At 39.1% G+C, this 23239-nt stretch overlaps 1 protein-coding gene across 1 annotated transcript in view; it reads right to left on the bottom strand.

Moving 5' to 3' along the window:
• LIMA1 (LIM domain and actin binding 1) overlaps positions 1 to 22643 on the bottom strand; it is a 92579-nt gene extending 69936 nt beyond the window's left edge. The window contains exon 1 of the mRNA XM_080659243.1: positions 22494 to 22643. The gene's annotated coding sequence lies outside the window, so the exon portion shown is untranslated. The remainder of the gene's footprint in view (positions 1 to 22493) is intronic.
• Positions 22644 to 23239: the final 596 nt, after the last annotated feature.

The raw sequence follows: 23239 nt of genomic DNA, 5'->3' as shown, positions 1-23239 counted from the left end.
TACACATCCCCTACTGGGGATCGAGCCCATAATCTGGGCATGTACCCTAACTGCAAACGCAACCGGTGACCTCCTGGTGCACGGGATAACAATCAACTGAACCACACTAGCCTGACTACACAGATTTTTGACTGCATGGGGGTCAGCTCCCTCACCCTTGCCTGCATTGTTCAAGGGTCAATTGTACAACAAACTCACTTGTTCAGAGAAAATGTTATTTTTTTAGAAATAGATTGTAGAGTGTTTTTTGTTTTTTAGATTGCAGAGTTTTAAAGTTTTTTTTTGTTACTAACCAAAAACTCTTCAGTTTAGATGTCAACAGATAAACGGGAGCAACTAGTTAAAAGGAAAAAAACATTAACAATCTTGAAGGCACAAAGGGAAATTTTAAATAAAAGCAATGTGAAATATATGCCCACATAATGTTTTGTTTTTATTTCCAGAATATAAACTACATTTATTTCTAATGCTATATTTTTGTATAAAAGGTAGTGATTAAATTCACATACTTGAAAAAAATTTTAGAAGCTAATAGCTTTTTAAAAACATTTTATTTTGAAATCATTTTAGATTTTCAGAATTACAAAGATAGTACAAAAGTTCCCAGATAGCCCGGACAGTGTTGCTCAGTGGTTGAGTGTGGACATTGATGTTTCTATCTCTCTCTCCCTCTTCCTTCCTCTCTGAAATCAATAAAAAAAATATATTTATTTTATTATTTTTTTTTTGTTAATCCTCACCTGAGGATATTTTTCCATTGATTTCAGAGAGAGTGGAACAGACAGAGAGAGAAAGAAAAACATCAATGTGAGAGAGACACACGGATTGGTTGCCTCCCACATGGACCCCACAAGGGGGATGGAGCCTGCAACTGAGGTACATGTCCTTGACCGCAATCAAACTCAGGACCCTTCAGTCCGTGGGCCAATGCTCTATCCATTGAGCCAAACCAGCTAGGGCAATAAAAAACATATTTTTTAAAAAGTTCTCATATAGCCTGGCAGTGTTCTCAATGGTTAGAGCATTGGCCCTGGCACCAAAGAGTCATGGGTTCGATTCCTAGTCAAGGGCAAGTACTCTGGGGCAGGTTGGTGCATGTGGGAGGCAACCAGTCAATGTGTCTCTCTCACAGCTCTCTCTCTCTCTCTCTCTCTCTCTCTTTCTTCCTTTCTCTCCCCCTCACTCCCTCTCTTTCTTCCACTCTTCTGAAAAGCAATGGAAAAATATCCTCGGGCGTTCCCATATAGTTTTCACCTAGCTTTATCTTACATTACCACAATATAATTAACAAAAGTAAAAAATAAACATTGGTACAATACCATTAACTAAACTACAGACTTTGTTCCCTGAATTATTTTCTTGCTCAAATTGTTCCACCTTTGGCCATTTGGAGCTCTTTCAGCTTGGCCCTGGTGTCCTTTCCAATTACTACCAATTTATTTTATTTTTTTATTGTTTGAGCATTTCTTCACTTTCCAGCACTATAAGCTCTTCCAGACTTATCTTGTATTTGCCCTGCCCCGGCCCTGGAATCAACAACTTCTCCAAAGTGCCTGATTCCTTTTATTGGAGAAACCAAGATCTGGGTACTGGTGTGTTCATTACTACTGATATGTCACTGCTTCTAGGGGACAGAACCAGGAAATATATATGTATATTAACCTATGTATCTATACATATCTATATTTCTATATCTACCTGTCTGTATACATATTTTTAAACTATAAATTTATAGTGATACTTTTGACTCCAATCTAGCACCAGAAGGTTCATTCTAGTACATATTCCCTTTTATTTATTTGTAACTTCTTTCTCTGATAGTGAGAAGCCTATCTCCATAGAATTTTGACATAAAAAGAAATCTAGAATTCCAAAATTATGCCATTACCATTATCTACTCCCTTAATACACTGTATTTTTTTTTTTTTCATTCCAGCTGGAATGCTACCCCTTCCTCAATCTATTTGCCTTTCAAGACTCAAGTGAGAGACTACCTCTCGCAGAACCTTTCCTGAACTGCTCCTGACCTATTCCCAATCAGCATAGGTCAGTGGTTGGCAAACTGCAGCTCGCGAGCCGCGGTTTGCTGCTCTGTTGACTAATGAGTTTGCCGACCACTGGCATAGGTCATTTCCTTTGCCTTATAATTTTATCAATCTTTTTTATCAAGAAAGATTCTTGAGGTCAAGGGACCTCTTGCTCTTCTAGTATCAGGTATATTGCTTTATAAATAAAAGGAACTCTATAAATTTGTCTTGAATAAAACTGCATGAAGATTTAAATTTTATCCAAAACACTATCAGTACAAAAAAATACTTATTTATGCAGTCCAAAACTAATTGTCAAGAAAGGACATATCATTTTTTCAGAACTGTGGATTAGTAATTTTAGTTTATTTAAACTCTGAGATAAACTCAAGTGATATAAAAAAATGGGACCATTAAATAACTTTAAATACTATACATAAAAGACTCACTGCTCTATTATCCAGGAACATGGTGACAGACAAGTCTGTAGGCATGTTAGGATAATCATTGCTACTGTTCTTGGAAGACCTTCAGCCAGGCCTCTGTAGAAACATGTATCCCAGACAATAGGAAAATTATAACAATGACCAAATTCCCAGGGCTCAACAAGGACATAGATGTTTGCATCAAGGCAAATTCACTTTAATAACATTTTTTTCCTCTCCTTCTAAGGATATTTTGTTCATAAAAAACACTAAGATTTAGAGGAATAATAATGAAGAACAGATTGTATAAATGAGAACAATGTCACTTCTGGAAACTGCTTACCAAAGAAACAGAGCAACTTTCACCTGGCACTTACATTCATCTGTAGTGATTCACACTTTACCACTCAAAGATAAAAGAAGAAGGAAAAAAAAAGTACACTTGGGTAGAATCATCTTTCCCCCTATCTTGCCTATATGTCAGGAGAAAAATAAGCGTTATGACAATCCATCTGAGCCCCTGATCTTTCCCTTCTATCTTCCCAGAACCTCGTCTCACCTCCATCTCTGACTTTGCCCTAAAATCACGCTCACATTTCTGATATGTGTGTATACATATTTGAAATTTGTATATATGGATGAAATAAATAACCCCTTTTTCTCTTAAGCTTTCTCCCCCCCCACCCCCTCACCTTCCCAGCCCCCTCTTCCCCCTCCCCCCCTCCCCCGCTCAAACTACCTCCTCACCTTACTCCTACCTACACAGCCAAACCTTAATCTCCAGATACTCACTGTTTCCACTTCCTCATCTTCTATTCATCCCTCTGCCCACTTGGCTCTGGCTTCTACTCCTACCATCCTACTAACATTCTCCTGAAGATCTCTTAACTCAAATCCAAGGACCATATCTCAGTTTTTATCATTTTCTGTTGCCATTTGAATTGTTAATTAGTTCCTCATTTTTGAAATTTTATTTTCCCTTGTTTTTTTTCTTAAATGGAACTCTTCTGATTCCTTTCCTATCTTTCAAACCATTCTCAGTTTTCTCACTGAATCCCTTCTCTGGCCCTCCACTCACCCCTGTTCCTAGGCATTAGTCAAGTGTCAGTTTCTCTCCTTTCTGTGGGTGAGCTCAGCCACTCTCAAGTCATCAAAGGTCACTTACACCAGATGATTCCCAAAGCTGTATCTTAAGTCCTAACTTTCCTGACTTCCAGTCCTAGAATTTCCATTGCATGCTGGATAGTTTCCTATGTCCCATGAAGACACAGCCCGAATCATATGTATCCTCCTCCTTTACTTCTACCCCTCAAAGTAAGTTTATTTAAACACAAATAATTTTTCTCAAAAGATGAAATGGCATATGTATTTTTGCTTATATCAAACAAAACAATGTAACATAAAAGACAGTATGATATAACAAAATGTGTACAATGTCTGAAGTTAAAAAGAGGACTTACAGGTTCTTTTTCTGCCCTTTTCCAATTCCTTTGACCATAGGCAATTTATTCACTTCCTTGAGAAATGTACCATCAACTACCTTGGCTTATCAAAAATTCTATATATAGCCTGAACTGGTTTGGCTCAGTGGATAGAGTGTCGGCCTACGGACTGAAGGGTCCCAGGTTCGATTCCGGTGAAGGGCATGTACCTTGGTTGCAGGCACATACCCAGTGGGGAGTGTGCAGGAGGCAGCTGATCGATGTTTCTCTCCCATCGATGTTTCTAACTCTCTATCCCTCTCCCTTCCTCTCTATAAAAAAATCAATAAAATATATTTTTTAAAAAAATTCTATATATAATGTCTACCACATGACACAGTGCAGAGAGAATGGCATAGAGGCTAAGAGGACAGGCCTTGGAGTTTAAATCTAGCTGTTCAAATCTCATACCACTCAGTAGTTGTGTGATCTTGGGCAAGTTATTACACTCTGTTTCCTACTCTCTAAATTGGGGGAAAAGAACCTACCTCATAATATTGTTTTGAGAATTAAAAGAAGTTGCTTGCCCAGTCTCGGCAAGGAACTTCCTCTCTGAAATCAGTAAAAATATATGTAAAAAAAACACACACACAAGTTCCTAAATGACAAGTATGTACTATACTCGTAGCACTTAATAAATGCTCAATAAATCTTTAATATTATCATCATTATTATTAATCAGTAAGTAGTATTTCACACAACTCTTTTATTTTTTTTTTACATGTGGACTTTGTATACACTTTTTCTCATATCTTTAGGCACACCCAACTTATCTCTCTTGATCCCTGGCCTTTCTCCTTACATTCTCCTCCATGGTCTTATGCTACAGGTCCCAGCTTAGATGACACTTTCCTCCATATGCCTTCCCTGACCCCTGGAGCCTGCTCTAGGAGGTTCGTCTTAAGTTCCTAACATGCTAGATCTAGCCCTGACTGGTGTGGCTCTGTTGGTTGAGCATTGTCCCATGCACCAAAAAGATACAATGTGGACCAGCCAGAGTAGCTCAGTTGGTTGAACGTCGCCCTGTATATCAAAAGATTGCCAGTTCAATTCAGGTCAGGGCACATACTTAGGCTGTGGGTTCGATCCCCGGTCAGGGCGCATATGGAAGGCAATCAGTCAATGTTTCTCTCTCACATCAATGTTCCTCTCTTTTTCTCTTTCCCCTTTTCTCTCTATAAGCATGTCTTCAGGTGAGGATTAATAAAAACAACAACAATGTAATCAGTGTTTGGGATAGATCTAGTACTCGCTCATCATTGATGTTTCTATCTCTCCCTTCCTCTCTGAAATATATAAAAATATATTTTAACATAAATATATTTTTACCTCTCCCTCCCTCTCTGAAATCAATAAAATATATTTAAAAATAAGTAAGTATATTTTTATTGATTTCAGAGAGGAAGAGAGAGGGAGAGAGAGATAGAAACATCAATGATGAGTGAGAATCATTGATCCACTGCCTCCTGCACGCCCCTTATTGGGGATTGAGCCTGCAATCCAAGCACATGCCCTGACTGGGAATCAAACCGTGACCTCCTGGTTCACAGGTTGACACTTAACCATTGAGCCACATGGTCGAACATATGTACTTTTATTGATTTTGAGAGAGAGAGAGAGAGAGAGAGAGAAACATTGATGTGAGAGAGACACATTGACTGGTTGCCTCTCACATGCACTCCAACTAGGGGCAGGAAACGAACCCACAACCCAGGTATTTGCCCTTGACCAGGAATCAAACTCTAGACCCTTTGGTGCAGGGGCTAAGGCTCTAACCCAGGGGTGGGCAAACTTTTTGACTCGAGGGCCACAATGGGTTCTTAAACTGGACCGGAGGGCCGGAACAAAAGCATGGATGGAGTGTTTGTGTGAACTAATATAAATTCAAAGTAAAGGAGCGGGAGGGGAGAGCAAGAGAACCGGATAGAACAGCCGGATCCGGCCTGCGGGCCGTAGTTTGCCCAAGGCTGCTAACCACTTAGCAACTCCAGCCAGTGCAATACAGGTATTTTCTTACAAATGCTAATTCTTTCAAATAACTATTGGCTTTTCAGGTAACAACGCCAAATAATAATTCTAGAACCCAAAAAAAGGAGCTAATGTGAGAAATAAAAGAAGGAAAATTAATTCAGTAGGTCACAACCTTGAGTGTATATAAGAATCACCTAGGAAGTTTAACATACTGACTTCCAGGTCTCATCCCACAATTCTAATTCATTTGGTCTGGAGGAGGGCCTAGGTAGACCACATTTTAACAAGAACCTTGAAGTGATTGTAGCATTGTAGGTATACCCATCACACATTGAAAAACACTGAAATAAAAGATTTTTATTATTATTGATTTTAAAGGGAGAGGGAGAGAGGGGGGAAGTGAGAGTGGTTGAGAGAGAAAGAGAGAAAGAGAGAGAGAGAGAAAGAGAGAGAGAGAGAGAGAGAGAGAGAGATTGATTGATCAGCAACGTGGGCATGTGCCCAGACCGGAATCGAACCGGCAATCTTTGTGTGTGTGCGTGTAGGAAAGTAAGCAAGAACTTGTTTGACCAAAGCAAAAACACACTTAGGGCATAGAAGAGCAACAGGGGAGCCTAGGCTGGGCTGCCGTGGCTCACTGGAAAGTCAGAGAATAGGGGGCCTTGGAGACAGGTTCAGGGGGTTAGCCTGGGACGAGCTGCCACTGCCCAGGGCCTTAATTTCCTCTTTGTGTAAAATTAAAGGGATACTAGTAAAATAGCCTGGAGTTTTTCTAGTAGCAGGTCACAAAATTAGTGAGTTGTGAAATCAGTTCAGTGGGACAGAACTAACATGTTTATTTGTTTGCGTTAATGAAAAAGACTAGAATGAAAATAGAAAATGTCAGAATGCATCACACATAGTATAGGTATTCTTTTATAAAGCTTTTGTTTATGTGTGTGTGTATATAAACTGGGTAAGAATGTTAATTTTTTTTATTGTGGGATGTGGTTAAGAATTATTGTTTGAAAAGAAAAATATTGCTTGACAAGTGTTGGTGAGGATGAAACTGAAACCCTCATATGCTGCTGATGGGAATGTAAAGTGGTGCGGTTGCTTTGGAAAATAGTTGGTATTTCCTCAAAACGTTAAACATGTAATTATCAAATGACTCAACATTTCCACTCCTAGATATATGTGGTGGTGGGGGGTGTTGTATCTTCAAGAGAACATATGTTGTATCTTCAAGAGAACAAATAAAAACACATGTCCATATAAAAACTTGTACAAGGATGTTCATAAAGTATTATTCACAATGGCCCCAAAGTGGAAACATTCCAAATGTTCATCAACTGATTAGTGGATAAACAAAATGTGGTCTATCCATATAAAGGTACATATATTATTTGGCCATGAAAAGAAGTGAAATACTGCCCTAGCCAGTTTGGCTCAGTGGATAGAGCATCGGCCTGCGGACTGAAGGGTCCCAGGTTTGATTCTGGCTAAGGACACATGCCCGGGTTGCGCGCTCGGTCCCCAGTGGGGGGCGTGCAGAAGAGAGTCAATCGATGATTCTCTCTCATCATTGATGTTTCTATCTCTCTCTATCTCTTCCTTCCTCTCTGAAATCAATAAAGAAATATATTTAAAAAAAAGAAAAGAAGTGAAATACTGATACATGCCACAGAAGTGAAATACTGATACATGCCACAGTATTGGATGAAACTTGAAAAATTATGACATGGGTCTCTTTAAACCATTAAATTTTTAATTTTATAATTATTAGAAAAACTACCTCTTTTTAAATGTTTGTTCTGGCCACTTTGAGCAATTACTTTTTGTAGTTTTAATTCAAAAGTCAAATTAAACATAAATCACTGTGTTAGTAAAAATTTTATTAAATTGCAAAAAGGGTAAGTCCAGATATAATTGTTGGGCCTTTATAAGGTTCTTGCACAATTAAAAAATTTTAATCTTTAATTATGTTAGTGGTTTTCAAAAGAGTTTCAGCAGCCAAGGTGAGATCCATTAGCATCCCGCCTTTCTCCCCACAGCCCCACCTTCCTTCACCCTCCTCCTTTCCTTTGGGGACCTCTCTTCCTCCAGAAGTCTCAACAAGCACTCCAAACCAGAGCTGTCATTTTCTTCAGTAACTTCCTTAGTCAGAATGATTGATCAAGAGATGGGTCTGCTTATCATAAGCAATAAGGAATAGAAGTCTGGCCCTAGCTGGTTTGGCCCCAGCTGGTTTGAATAGAGCATTGGCCTATGGACCGAAGGGTCCCAGGTTCCATTCCTGTCAAGGGGCATGTACCTCGCCTGCAGGCTCCTCCCTGGCCTGAGCCCTGGTTGCGGGGGGGGGGGGGGGGGGGGGGAAGGTTCGTGTAGGAGGCAATCAATTGATATGTTTCTCTCACATTGCTACTTCTCTCTGTCTTTCCCTCTCTCTCCCACTCTCTAAAAATCAATGGAAAAATATCCTCGGGTTAGAATTTAAAAAAGAAAGAAAGAAAAGAAAAGAAATAGAAATCTGATCTGACAGGTGTGGCTCAGTTGGTGGAGTGGTGACACATGCACCAAGAGGTTGCCAGTTTGATAACCTGGCAGGGCACATGCCCCAGATGTGAGATTGATCCCCAGTAGGGGGTGTGCAAGAGGCAGCTAATAGGTGATTCTCTCTCATTGATGTTTTTCTCTCTCTCCCTCTCCTTTCCTCTGTCTATAAAAAAAAATCAATAAAAGAAATAAGAAATAGAAGTCTGCCTGCTCTTGTCCACCCCTTCCCCCAAGCCCATTCTACTTCCCAAAGATAACCTCTGTCACACTTTGGAATATAAGCTTCCTAATATTGCTTATTTGTGGTAGTAATAATAATAATAATAATAAACACATATCTCTATGTGTCAGTCTCTGTTCTAAACATTCTACATATTGTATCTCATTTTATCTTCACAATAAGTCATGAGGTGGATATTATTATGATGCTAATTTTACAAATGAGAAAACTCAGGCACAGAGATACTAACACACATCATGCACAAACACACATTAAAAAAATGACAATGGTTTTATGTTAATGTGCTTTATAGCCATTATTTATTTCCCCTTGGACATCTTCCCACATCAGGACATACAGATCTACTCCAACCTTTCAGGACCACTTATTATTTCACTCCAAAATAGTCTTATTTAACCAGGACCCTGTCAATGAACATTTAGGTAGCTTTAGGTTCTTCATTATTGAGAGCAAGGCTGTAACGAACATGCCTCTGCTATTGCCTACTTGGAGATGTGCATCTATGGTATAAATTCCTAGAAGCAGCATTTGTAGTTCAAAAGGCCTATGCATTAAAATTTTAATAGACATTCCCAAACGTTTCTCCAAAAAAGTTGCTTGAGTTTATATATATTTTTGCATCAATTTATATTTGAACCATCAGCTAAAAGAGAAAGCTGATTCACCACATCCTTGTCAATATTAAGCATTATTAAACATTTTTAATTTTTTCCAATCTGCTAGATGTGGGAAAAATAATACATGATTGTTTTAGTTTTCATTCCTTTAATCATGGGGGAGGTTGAGTATATTTTCAAATGTGTATTGGCCACTCAATACATTTACTTTTCGATTATAAATTGTTTATTATCTCTACAACTTAATTACTTTTTAAAATTGCACAAGGACTTTCTGAATATCATGTGTAATTCATTGTACAATTCAAATTGCCTCTCACAGCAGCTGTCCTTTCCTGGTGTCTGATTCCTATCCAGATCTCATTAATATTCTTTCTACATAGAATTGTTGCTTGGCTATACAGATGAGATCCTCGTTTCTGTAGAGTTCCCTTTTGTAGGACATCTACCCCTTGACTGCTCATTAACATTCCCACTAGAGCACAGTCCTCGGAGAAGTCTGACTGACACCGCATGACAATCCAGGCATTGAGATCACTGTTTGGGGTTGTGCTCCAGCTGCTACCCTCAACTGGCCAGTCTAATGCCTCTCAGTTGGGGGGGGGGGGTATGTGTGAAGGGAGGGTTCTCTGAATATCAGGATTATATTTACAATGTGAATATCTCATGTGGAGTCCAAACACTTCTAATTTTTCTGAAAAGGGTCCCCTACATTCCCATGTAAAAACAGATTTGAGAGTTTAGTTTTGGCTTGATCCCAGAGTTATTAGGCCAGAGCAGGGAGGCAGACACAGATCGTAATCACCCACCATCTAGATGGACTGTGTCAGAATCAAGCAAAAGTTTGGGCCACCTTAGCATAAGCCTGGGGATCAGTTATTGAGTACATGTCTTATGCAAGGTGATTCATTCCAGCTGATCTTATTCACTTAATCCTATGATACCATGAAACAAATATTATTGTTCTCATGTTACAGGAGAAATCGAGGCTCAGAGGTTAAATAGATTGCTCAAGGTCACACAGCTAGTAAGAGGCAGATCCAGCATTTGAAACAGTCTAAGAGATCCTAATGTCCATGCTCTAACAACTTAGTGCTAACATCTTCCCAGAACCTGAGGGTAGTCTGGGCCAGTCTTATCGTCCTAAGTATCTCAAAAGTAGGAATGGTGGGAGCATTATCTCAATCCATTGAGATTTTGCTTCCTGGCAACTTTGACAGTTTGGCTCAAATAAACTCACAAAAAAGACTCCAAAAAAGAAAAGGAAACTAGAAATGGTAATGCTTCATATCTAGGCCAGCTCTGCCCAGGTTCCTTTCAGCTCAGGCCTACATCTTCGGCCTACCACTTACTTATTAGGTAACAGTAGGAAAAAAGCCTCAGCCTCATCATCTCTGAAATGTTCTCTTAGCCCGCCCGGTGTGGCTCAGTGGTTGAACGTCACAGTTCCCGGTCAAGGCACATGCCCAGGTTGTGGGCTCAATCCCCAGTGTGTGGGGGGCGGGGGTGGGTTGAGGTGGGGGGGGTCATGCAGGAAACAGCTGATCAATGATTCCCTCTCATCATTGATGTTTCCATCTCTCCCTCTCTTTTCCTCTCTGAAATCAATACAAAATTTTTTTTTTTAAAGAATTTTTTTAAATATATTTTATTGATATTCCACAGAGAGGAAGGGAGAGGGACAGAGAGCCAGAAACATCGACGAGAGAGAAACATCGATCAGCCGCCTCCTGCACACCTCCCACTGGAGATGTGCCCGCAACCAAGGCACATGCCCCCGACCGGAATCAAACCCGGGACCCCTCAGTCCGCAGGCCGACGCTCCATCCACTGAGCCAAACCGGCCTTGGCACAAAATATTTTTAAAAAATAAAGTGTTCTTTTAGCTCAGTGCTAAAATATGTGCTTAATAATAACGATTATGACAATAAAAGTAGCTAACATTTATGGAACACTTACCATATGTCAGATACTGTTTTAATTGTTTTGTATATATAAAGGTATTAATCCTCACACTCAGTAACACACTCAGAATATCATGGTCCCATTTTACATATCTAGAAACTGAGATCTAGAGAGGTTAAATAAATGTTATCTCTTACTCATTTTTTAGGAGGCTGGCATAGAAACAAAATGATCTCCAGCACAGAGAATAAAGTTCTACTGTACAATGCATTTCAGGATCAACTTATTTTTGTTAAATCTGAAATTTAAGAGACAATATCTCTAATACTTTGAGAAACTGATAGTGAGTACCAGGAACTCCAGATCTGCTCCAAACCCTGACACCATTTCTCTGCACCAAAACATCTAAATCTGTCAAATTATACCTTGTAAGGGCCAAATTTTAGGTGTTCTCAACACCTTTGTAAAAACTCTTAAGTTGAAAATGATATAAGGATCACCTTACATGGCTTCTCTTACTTTATTCATTCACTTGAGTATCCTCTGGTGCTTTTGAAACCCAAATTAGTTTTTTACAAAAATGTGGTAATCTTTTTTGTTGTTGTAAGAGAACATTTATTGGGTAAATTACAGAGGTAGATAAAGTAATTTCTAGAAGAAATAGGTTTAGGAAACAAATTATAGAGGTAAAGGGAGGGCCCTTGGAGCTTGGGAGTGAGGAAGCTAATGGTAATGTGCCTGGGGCAGGGGAGGGGGAGAAAGCAGGGAGAGGCACCAGCAAGCTCCCGGGAGGAAGAGCACCATGGTAATCTTCATATATCTTACTTAGATAGTTAAAAGAATAACCTCCAGTTGCAGCCTTTAAAAACTGACTTTGGTTTAAAATTTTTAGGTCATAAAGAATCATATCTTTTTTTTCTTTAAATTAAGAAATTACTAGATCTAATCCAAGTTTAATTCTAACTCTCTCTCTCAAATCTAATTTGTTATATATTCACTTAGTTCTCCTTCCCTTCCACCCAGTTGATAATTAACTCATGGTAAGGGCAACATAATCCAAGTGAGTAAGGGTTTTTTTCATACATAGTAAGTAAAATCTCTTTCAGAAAGTAGAAAAACAGATAATTTTGATAGTAACCCTTAAGGGGAAAAGTAGAGAAAAGCATAGTTAACTGGAAAAAGAATGTGGAAATTTAGAGTTGACCAAGGCCACAAAAGCATAGGTTTACTCTGAACAGCCTGTTTCTCCTTTAACCTTTGTACCATTCCATACTTCATCATTAGGTGCATCAAATGTCAGTGCCCAGAACCGTGTAGGGGCTCAATAAATATGTTATACAAATGAAAAACAGTAATATGCTAGTTCTCAGTTGCCATATATCTTGACAAAGGCCCACCTACATAATTGAATATCTGCCTATACGCTCACAGGTCTTGCCAATTACATGCTTAATTAAGACAAAGTGGATAATGAAAGGAGTCTTCTTCACAATGTCAAAGCAGAAGAAATATAAACAATTATTTTAAGAAGGCTGCTTCCGTTAAAGATATCCCTCCTTATACAGTCCTTTGTCCTTAATAATTAAGCAAGATTTCTCCAAATACAGGGCTTCTTAGTTTCACTCCTGGCCATTTCCAGGAAGGGCCTGGCTTCCATTCTTCTTATCTGAAATTTTAGATGGTGTGTTTTTTTCAGGTATTGCTCAATCTGAAAAGCCAACTCAGATCAATTTAACCAATCCCTAAGCAGGAGAATTAAAATGGGTTTACTGAAAAGTGACTCTTCTCTAGGCAAGTTCTCTAATCTTCCCTTTCTGAAAAAAAACCTGAGAAGCTAACACGGAACAATGCTTTAATCAAGGACAAGGGCAACCAAAGCTGTTCACATAAAGAATTACCAATCACACAGCCACAGAAGTGATAAAATTCTGCTAATCTTAACTGATGCTATGGATCTTATTTCTTAATGAGGACTGGTTACAAACATATTAATGTTAGTGTTTTAATTAAATTTTAATGTTTACCTTCTAAAATTACATCAAATTATGGTGCTGTTTAAAAAAGCTTTTGGGAGAGATTTATTGAGGGACCTTTTAGTTGGCATGGGAAATCAATTTCTTTTGGTCTCAGGTTCTTCATCTAAAAAACAGAAAATAATTCACATGGCTATGAGGATTAAATTAGAGGGTAAAAGTAAAAGTATTTTGAAAGATCATAAATTGCTATTATTATTTTAAATAAAATTTTTGTTCAGTTTCAAGAAAAAATGGAATTAAAAAATAAGGTTACCCAATGGAGAGAAATAGGAAGATATTAGAACTGGTTAGTTACATTGTCTGGCTCAACTAGTTGTTAACAAGAACCCCTTGTTTAAAGTTGTTATTGACTGTCCTTCCAATCAATACACTGTCCTATTTCAGGGTGTATAGTAAGTATAATGAAAATATACTTTCCTTGAAGATTTTCTGTGGCTTCCTTATTTTTCATCTAGAGAAGGAAAGCAGAAGAAAACTTCTGGATGCTTGAAGATTCTAGTCAGTTGGATTCTAGTTTTGCTATACTTGCTTTTAAAAATGTAATGAGTGTGCCGAAACCGGTTTGGCTCAGTGGATAGAGCGTCGGCCTGCGGACTGAAGGGTCCCGGGTTCGATTCTGGTCAAGGGCATGTACCTTCGTTGCGGGCACATCCCCAGTGGGGGGTGTGCAGGAGGCAGCTGATCGATGTTTCTCTCTCATCAATGTTTCTAGCTTTCTATCCCTCTCCTTTCCTCTCTGCAAAATACCAATAAAATATATATAAAAAAAAATGTAATGAGTGTTAAAAGACTAGTACTGGCCCTAGCTGGTTTGGCTCAGTGGATAGAGCATCAGCCTGTGGACTGAAGGGTCCCAGGTTTGAGTATGGTCAAGGGCTCATGCCCAGGTTGCAGGCCCGATCCCAGAAGGGGGCATGCAGAATGATTCTCTTTCATCATTGATGTTTCTATCTCTCTCCTTCTTCCTTCCCCTTTCTGAAATAAATTTTAAAAATATAGTATTGGCTAGCAGTAATAATTCTGGAAGGAGAGGCTGACAGGTAATAAAACAGTGGCCTGGATCCTGGGAACACCTTGGAAAACCTGCACTCAGATGGAACTGAGCCCTGCCTATCACAATATCCAAACCTTTGTCCTGCTACCTTCAGAAGTCCTCAGAGACTGCTACCTGATTTGAACCCTCATGGGGAACTACCTCAGCTCTTGTCCATTAAAACAACAACAACAAAGCTTTGGATTGTGAACCAAAACAAGAATTGTTATAGTGAAAAGTCTATCTTCAAGCCTTATTAATTTATTCAACAAGTATTTATTGAGCATTTAACCACTTGTCAAGCAGATTTGTTAAAAATACAACCTTAAAAGTGACAGACAAGGTCTCTACTCTCATGTAGCTTCCATTTTACTGTGGAAGCAGGATAATCACATACTGTGACTAATGCTGTGAAGAAAGACAAAGAGTAACTGGAGTGGTGGTAGGGAAGGGGGCAGATGTTTTAGATAGTGGTCAGGGAAGGCCTCTTTGAGTAAATGACATTTGAGTGAAACCTGAATGATGGGGAGGAAAGAGGCAGCCAACCAGGTGAGGAGAAGAGATGGGGGACTTTTCCAGGCAGAGGTAAAGGCCCCGAGGCAGGAAAAATACAGCTAGTGAGTGAATAAGAAGTGAGGTGATCACAGAGATGAATGAAAGCTGGATTGAATAGGATTTATAAGCAATGGTTAAGATATTTCAAAAATATTTTTATTGTTTTCAGAGAGAAAGGGAGAGGGAGAGAAAGAGACATCAATGATCAGAAAGAATCATTGGTTCTTCCCCTTAATGGGGAAAGAGCTCGAAATCCAGGTATGTGCCCTCACAGGGAATCAAACCGTGACCTCCTGGTTCATAGGTTGACATTCAACCTGAGCAACACGGGACAGACAGAAATGAATGGTTAATATTTCAATTTTATTCTAAGTGTGATATGAAGCTGAACATATTGTTACATAATAATATTTGCAAGATGAGATATATTTCATGTACTGAGTATTTAATTGCTTATTATATGAATAATAGCTATGAAATGAAGAGGCAAGGTTCTTACTTAGAAGGCTTATAATCTTTTAAGGAAGCAATAATTCATAAATAGTGACAGCATTAAGGTAAAAAAAGAAGTAAACATAAAGTGCTAAGTGAAGACTAAGCAGGGAGCCACTGATTCAACTAAGAAAAATTAGAAAAGGCTTTTTTTCTTTAAATTGGTATTTTATTTGAGCTCTTCAGGAAAAGGATTTTAGCAGGAGTTGGGGGAGGAGCATAAGGCTGTGGGAACTGCATGAGCAAAGGCACAGAGGCAGGAAAAGACTGGGTGGGTCCAGGAAACCAGGAATCATTGTGTAACTACAGTGCCAGGTGGGTGGGTAGTGATGTGGGAGATAAGCCGGGAAAAATAGGCTGCCAGGGTATGGGAGTGGGGGGTCTTGAGTGGCATGCAGAGAAACTTACTGACTTGACTTGGGCACTGGTTCCCCTTAAGTGTGTGAATTAATCTCTTCAGGTACTTCTATTCCCCAGATATATTGATTTGTAGATTTCTGTAGGACCTGGGAATCTACTAGCTCTTTAACCAACACTCCAGGTGATTCTGAAACATGTAATTGAGGAAACCATACTTTGAAAATCAGTGTTCTATTTTTTTTTTTTTTAATGACTGAAAAAGCAAAACTGAAGCCAACTCTAAAGATGCTCAGCAACTTTAGTAAAAAAGGGGAATCTGAATTAGAAGACATGAAAGAGGCATTGAGGCATTATCACTGTTGGGGTAGAATAAACCAATGTTAGTGATTAAATGTGGGAGGAGAAAAGGAACACTTCAGTCCTTTTCCTTAGGGAAACTAGGTGGATGCAGGTGCCTGGTATATAAGGATTACCCACATGGTCTACCAGGTAGTTGGAAATATGGATCTGAAGCTCAGAGATATGCAAAGGCACTAAACATACTGGTTTGGTATTCCAAAGTAAAAAAGAAAAATTAAAAAATCCTATATAATTCTATATAATAAAAGCATAATATGCAAATTGTCCCCTCGACCGGGAGTTCGCCTGAGAGTTCGACCAGGGGGTGAGGCTGGCCGGGGAAAGGGAGGGAGGCCCTGACCAGCAGCCGCTAGGGACACTACCAGTGCACAGATTTCATGCACTGGGCCTCTAGTTAAATATAAAAAGTAAAACCATAGCCCTGACCGGTTTGGCTCAGTGGATAGAGCGTCGGCCTGCAGACTGAAAGGTCCCAGGTTCGATTCCGGTCAAGGGCATGTACCTTGGTTGCGGACACATCCCCAGTGGGAGGTGTGCAGGAGACAGCTGATAGATGTTTCTCTCTCATCGATGTTTCTGACTCTCTATCCCTCTCCCTTCCTCTCTGTAAAAAACCAATAACATATATTTAAAAAAAAGTAAAACCATAAAAATTAGAAGCAAATTGAAGTGAATACTTAATCCACCTCTGGATGACAAAAGACTTTTAAGCATGAAAGCAAGAAAAGAATCCCAAAGAAAAAGATCTATAGATAAGTAATAATAAATCATGTATAAAACTAAAAGACAATTGTCTAGTTAAACAAAAGAAGTGATATTCTTAAAATGAAGAGCTTATACACATATCACAAGGAAAAACACTAAAAATAATTTCCCTACAAAATAGTGAAAGTTGTTAAATAACTTGGCATGGCAACGTAAACCTTTTATCATAATATAAGACTTGCTTTACATTCACTAGAGATGATGGTGCTTTGTGGCATAGATCAGCAGGGCTTTTCAGACTTACTTTATCAAGTTGCCAAGTGTCAATCTATGCAACTTCTATTGTCCAGTGGGCGCAAACCATTAAATTGCCACCAGGCTCCATTAAGCCTTGCTACCCCTGTGAAAACTGCCTTTGCTGTACCCAGTCTTTCCTCAGGTTCTGTTATATTTAAAATGGATGAAGATTAGGAATGGCAGATAAAATAATTTCAGAATATACAGTGAGCAGTGATCAAAAGTCATCCATGTTGTACAGACTTTGCGATCAAGAGCCCAACCTTCTCACTTTACAGATGAAGCTCAGAGAGGATGAATGATTTACTCAGGATAACCTAGGTGGTTAGTTTCCAACACCAAGTTGGGAATCCTGACTCTTAAGCCAGCCAGTACCCTTTCTGTTTTTAGTGCTGCTTCAGCCATCACAAGCTCTGGCTTCTCAAAGCAATGGGCATTTAAAACACCACAATTTACACTTCTTGTACACTTTCTACTTTGTCATTCCACTTACTCAATAATACAAACTTCTACTCTCTTCCCCCAAATAAATGAAAGAACCCCAGACAGAAAAACAACATAATTATAATGTTAAGGCCCAAATAAAAATGGGAATGAATTAAACAAATTACAATTCACAGAAGAAGAAATTGAAATGAATGTATGAAGAGTGTTCACTCTCACCAATAAAGAAATACAAGTTAAATAACTCTTGCTTATCAAATTAGTAAAGATTAAAAAATAATATTCAATGTTATAAAGAATGCAATATGATGGGCACTCACAATCACTGCAGGTGAGAATGTTAATTAGCTTAGTGTTCATGAAAAGCAATTTGGCAGGAGGTTTAGTATTTTTAAATTTTCATGCCATTTGACACAGTAATTCAACTTCTGGGAATCTAACCTAAGGAAATAATGAGTGATTTGTACAAAGATTTATGCATAAACTTATCCTCAAATTTTTTCACTTATTAATAATGTAACAATCAAAACACCCAAGTGCACAGGTAAATTATGCAACATCAATGCAATATGGTATTAAACATCCACTAAATTTTTTTCAAATGATTTTTATGCCATAAAAAACTATGACATAATGTAAATAAAAAAGCAGATACAAAACTGTATCTACTGTAATAGTATGAACCCAATTAGCTGTATGTTTGTGAGTGTGTGTATGTTTGTGCGTCAAAGAAAAAAAAGACTGAAAGGAAATACATCAGATTATAGTTCTCCCTGGAACAGATAAAATATTTTATCTTCTTTATAATTAATTTGGTCCCAGGTTTTTTATAATTAGTATATGTACTTTTTATTTTCTAAATGTGAATGTATAGTTGTATTTGTGAAAATAAAACAAGAATTATATTATATTATATTGTTAACGTGTGTTTTTGAAATATATTTTTGTTGATTTCAGAGAGGAAGGGAGAGGGAGAGAGAGATAGAAACATCAATGAAGAGAGAGAATCATTGACCAGCTGCCTCCTGCACGCCCCCCTCTGGGGAATCGAACCTGCAACCCTGATCGGGAATTGAACCGTGACCTCCTGGTTCATAGGTCCACGCTCAACCACTGAACCACACCAGCTAGGCTTAATGCGTGTTTTTTTTTAAAGATAAATTTGCAAGTCACTCACATGGAGGTGTTAAAGCAGATCAAAATGCACAGGGAAAGAGTATAATGAGAATAAGATTCTGGACAGGGCCATGGCAAACACCACATTTAAGGGGCAAAAAGACTGTGAGTTAATGAAGGACCAAGAAAGGAAGTGGTTCGACTAGAAGATGGAGAACCAGGTAGAATCACATCAAGAAAGCCAAATGAAAGGAAGAACCAGAAAAGTTGTCCTCTTGGTCAAATGTTGCCACGTGGTAAGGAGGACAGTGACAGGGCCATTAGAGGGAAATCACTGGGACTATGTATAGGCAGACAGATTTCCTCTAGTACTGGAGATGGAAGCTAAATCTGAGCAAGTGTTACCTGTTCAGTAAAATTGACTATGAGGAAAAGAACTCCTGGGCCATTTGCTTGATTTCAATTTATGGAAGAAAAAAAAAATTGTAGAAATCTAAAGCCAAGTAAAAGCATATCTGGGTTACTGATCTATAGGTAATGAAACAAAAATTGGCAATACTTTGGCATGCAAGAGAAAACATGTTTGAGAGACTGTAAGATTTTTAAATAGTAAGCTCTGTTATAGGATAAATAATAGAAAAACTTGTTATCAGAAGTACAAAAAAGGTTGCATTTTTTTTCAAAATATGAAAGTTCTCAGTGTCAGAGTAGCATTGTTAAGAAATTCTTTGAAAGAAAATAAAAATAATCTAAATTTTCATGGTATCATGTTAACTTCTTAAAACTGGACATGTGAAGTCTCTAGAAATGTTTTCAAGTTTAAAAAAAATCATTTGACATGCTGAATAATGAATTGTTTGTTGGGTCAAACCTTGTCCTTTTTATGAGAAGAGATCTTCATTAGCACAGTAACTTGACTGAGGCTCAAGGACTTTGCATCCAGCCACAGAATAAACATATCAGTATGGTCCTACCAAGAGCACCATTTACCATAGAATCTCAATTCGGCAATCATTAAGTAGAAACTACTCAATTTACAACCACTCATTTGTTACTAAAGAACTTTGAGAGTCTGTGTTAAGTGATTTAACGTCACCTAGAGATTACTGTACACAATCCAAAATAAAGTACTTTAACTTCTTATAAAAAAAAATACAGTGAAAGATCAGAGCAACCTTAAAAAAAAAAAACAAAACCAACAGTCTTTTCTTATGGAAATTCCTGACTTCAGAACCAAGTTACCCACCTTTCTATCTGCAGAAGGAGTACAATTCCAATCTAAATAAAGATAATCTACTTCTGAGTGTATGGAATTAAGAATGCCTGAAAACTAGTTTCATGGTCAATATAAATAATGACAAATTCTCCCAATCTGTGGTTAGGAGGCCTTTTATGGTAAACTTGTCCAATGATCTCCTATACTCTCAACATTCTTTTTTGTCTGTGTGTCTTTGAAGAACTTCTGTACTTGAAAACATTGTAAGAAAACAATGTAATCATTGTAGGTACCCAAATTACATGCAAATATACCTTTCTAAAAATTCCTGCTGGAGACCACTTTCCTAGAGTGTAAACAGAAAGAAAAGAGGTAAGCAATGTCAAAGAAACGTGTCCAACAAGTGTCATGGCTCAAATTACTAAATGAAACAACCACCACCTGTATTATTAACTCACAATTCTACTTAAAAAATGAAAAACACAGTCACAGAGAAGGGACCATGTCATGTTCATCCTCTGTATACTAGGGCACTGGCGCACACAGTAGGCAATTAAAAAAAGCCTACAGCTATATGACGAGCACTCAAGACTGCTCAGACTTCAGATAATCAAGACTCTACAAAGAATCTTCAAACACTTCTGACTCTTTCCTTCTCTACCCATCTATCCACCCTATCCCTGCTGCCAAAGAAAAAAGAAAGAGAAAGACATTTTGAGGACACCTTAGCAAGAAAAAGTATCTTCTGTTACCAAGGTATGCTGTTAATAGAATTGCTTTCACTTCTGAAGCTTTCTTTTCTTATAATTATTAGAAGGTTGAAATCTGGCCCACCTTTAACCAGAGTCTAGAACAAAGTTTGAATGTACCAAGTTAAACAAAGTTACACAATGGAGCAATTTTTACAATGTGGCACTGCTTTACTGATGTTGCCAATACTCTATTCTCTTCCCAGTAGCTCTACAGTTCAGGAACTACCTGATAACCACACTTCCAGGCTCATGAGAGAACAGTGAAAATAGCTCCACCAACTATTTACTGAACTGCTACAGTGCCAGCAACAGGACATAAGCCCATCTTGAAAAGGCCATAATGGTGACAGAATGCAAGGTAAGAAATATGAATGATACAAATTCATGAATTGAAGAGAACCCTATTACTCAAAGGTTTTTACTATTGTGGTTTTTTACTTTTTTGTTTTGTTTTTAAGGGAAACTAAAAGACAGAATTAAAACAGACAAACATTATTCTCCACGCTCCCACAGCACTCTGGGCTGACCTATGCATCGACCTCACCAACACTGTAAATTATAGCCACTGATCTGCCTAACCCATTTGATTTTTAGCTCTTTTACAGTTGGCCATTTGGAACTTTGAATTCACAGTAGAACTGACAAAACAAGAGGCACTTAATAAATGTATGGTAAAAAAAAAAAGAAATGTTTTTAAAGTAATTACATATTGCCATGTTATGTGTTTTTCTATTGATGCAACACAAGGAAATATATATGCATGCACAGCTTTCTTTATTTTTTCCTTTAAAACCTTCTCCCCTCTAACTCTGCAACTTCTTGAAGGTATACTTAAAACGTGATCATCCTTCATCCAGGTTATAACTCCACAGGAACTGAGAAATGTTTGTTAGGGTCATCTTCTTTTGTGTATACATCAAACCTCAAAAGAAAGTATTATTTCACAGTTCCTAAAACTGTGAATTTATCATTTGTGAATAGTGTTAGTAATTATGCAGATAAAAAGTATTCTATTTAACCACTGAAATCAAGAGCAAAAGAAAGACTCTTTCATTCAAAAGAAGACACCCCGACCCCCTACAGAGGCATTGTCTTAAAGGCTGATAACTCTCTAAGTACCTTGACTAATTTAAAGAGTCAAGTTGATAGAACCATCTGGATTAGGTAGGCTTTTGAAAGCTGGAATTAAGTGAAAGACAATAGTAGTTCAAATATCTCTCACCAGGATCAGCTAAACTCAGTAGTTGTAAGCGCCAGAAGGAGGCAAGGACAAGCGCCAGATGGTTCGCTCCTAGCACCTACAACTTCAAGTTTAGTCAGGGTGTACAGTTACCTTATATTAACACCTACGTACGTTAGTGACAGGTGCCAGCAATATATACACGATAGCGATTCGGGGATGATACATCCGGCTGCAAGGACTGCTATATTCTCAACACACCTCAAAAGGACGTAAGTGTCTTAAACAGAGTTTAACTGGCAGAATGGAAGGGCAGAGAAGTCAAAGAGGGAGGGAATGGCTAAAAATAAAGAGGGGAAAAGAGCAGTTGAATATCATAATAGTATTTTCTTGGGATATTCTTTTGAATATAGATGAACTGCCACCTCCTTCCACCACATCAAAAAATATATAGTTAGCAAGGAGTGTTCCCGATTTAAGAAGAGGGAGTTCCTATCAGCTTCCTCCCTCAGGCAGCAAAGGCTCAGCCCTATATAATTACTTCCAACCCCAGAGCAGTACCCAAAAGTGAAGAAAGAGCAGAGAATCAGCGGTTTCTCCACTCCCTCTTTCGAGGGTAAGGGGCTCCCTCTCCCTGTGCTCCCCGCGCCCCTGAAGTCGCGGGAGAAAGACGGTGTGGAGGAAAGCCGCGGTCCGCGCGCTTTACTTTTCGGCTGTGGAGGATGCGGAGGGAGAAGGCCCTTACCTGGCTAAAAGCGGTCTTTTCTCTGCACCGGTACCAGCCCTGCCCCGGATCGCAGGCGCTCTGCCTCGCGCACCTGTCGCGACCTAGCAGCAGCACCTACAGCTCCTGCGGCCCCGCCCCGGTCCGGCTCAGAGCCCCGCCCTGAACCCCGCCCACCGCCGCGAGAGCGCGCACGTCAGCCCGCCTCCCTCGCGGCCTCGGGGCGAGCGTGCGCGCCGCCCGCTGCGTGCCCTGCCCTCGCTGCTGCTCGCGCTGCTCCGCCGCGCGTGTGAGAGGCGGGGCTGCTTAGCCCTTGGCCGAGTCTCCTCGCTGAGGAATCCACATATCTTAACTGCCTTGGGCTTTGTGCATCTCTGTTTGACCTTAATGAACTCTGACTCAGTTACTGCAGTTTGCCTCAGGAGCGACTGGGAGGTTTGTCCTACCTAGGCTCTCAACTGTAGGCCAGTCCCCAACCAGGTTCCTGGTGATTTCGGGGTAAGTTCTTGGCAGGGAGGGTATTTTAGAGGAAGCCGTGTGTTGTAGTGGAAAGAGCTATAAATTAATGCTGCCTCGACCACTTGACGTTCATCAAGTCGCTTCACCCCACTAGAGCAGAGTGTCCCCTTTTAAATGAAGGGGTTGGACAAGGGCAGATCTGCAAGCTCTCCAGCAGCGCCAGCCTTTCACACAGTTCTCAGAAAAAGGCTGTGTGAAAGGTTTTGAGAACTTTAAGAAGGCTAGCACTTGGTTCTCCTGTCCCCAAA

This window comes from Plecotus auritus, assembly GCF_963455305.1.
Source record: "Plecotus auritus genome assembly, chromosome: 3".
In the NCBI taxonomy this organism is placed as follows: Eukaryota; Metazoa; Chordata; class Mammalia; order Chiroptera; family Vespertilionidae; genus Plecotus; species Plecotus auritus.
This window is presented reverse-complemented; position numbering and strand designations above follow the sequence as displayed.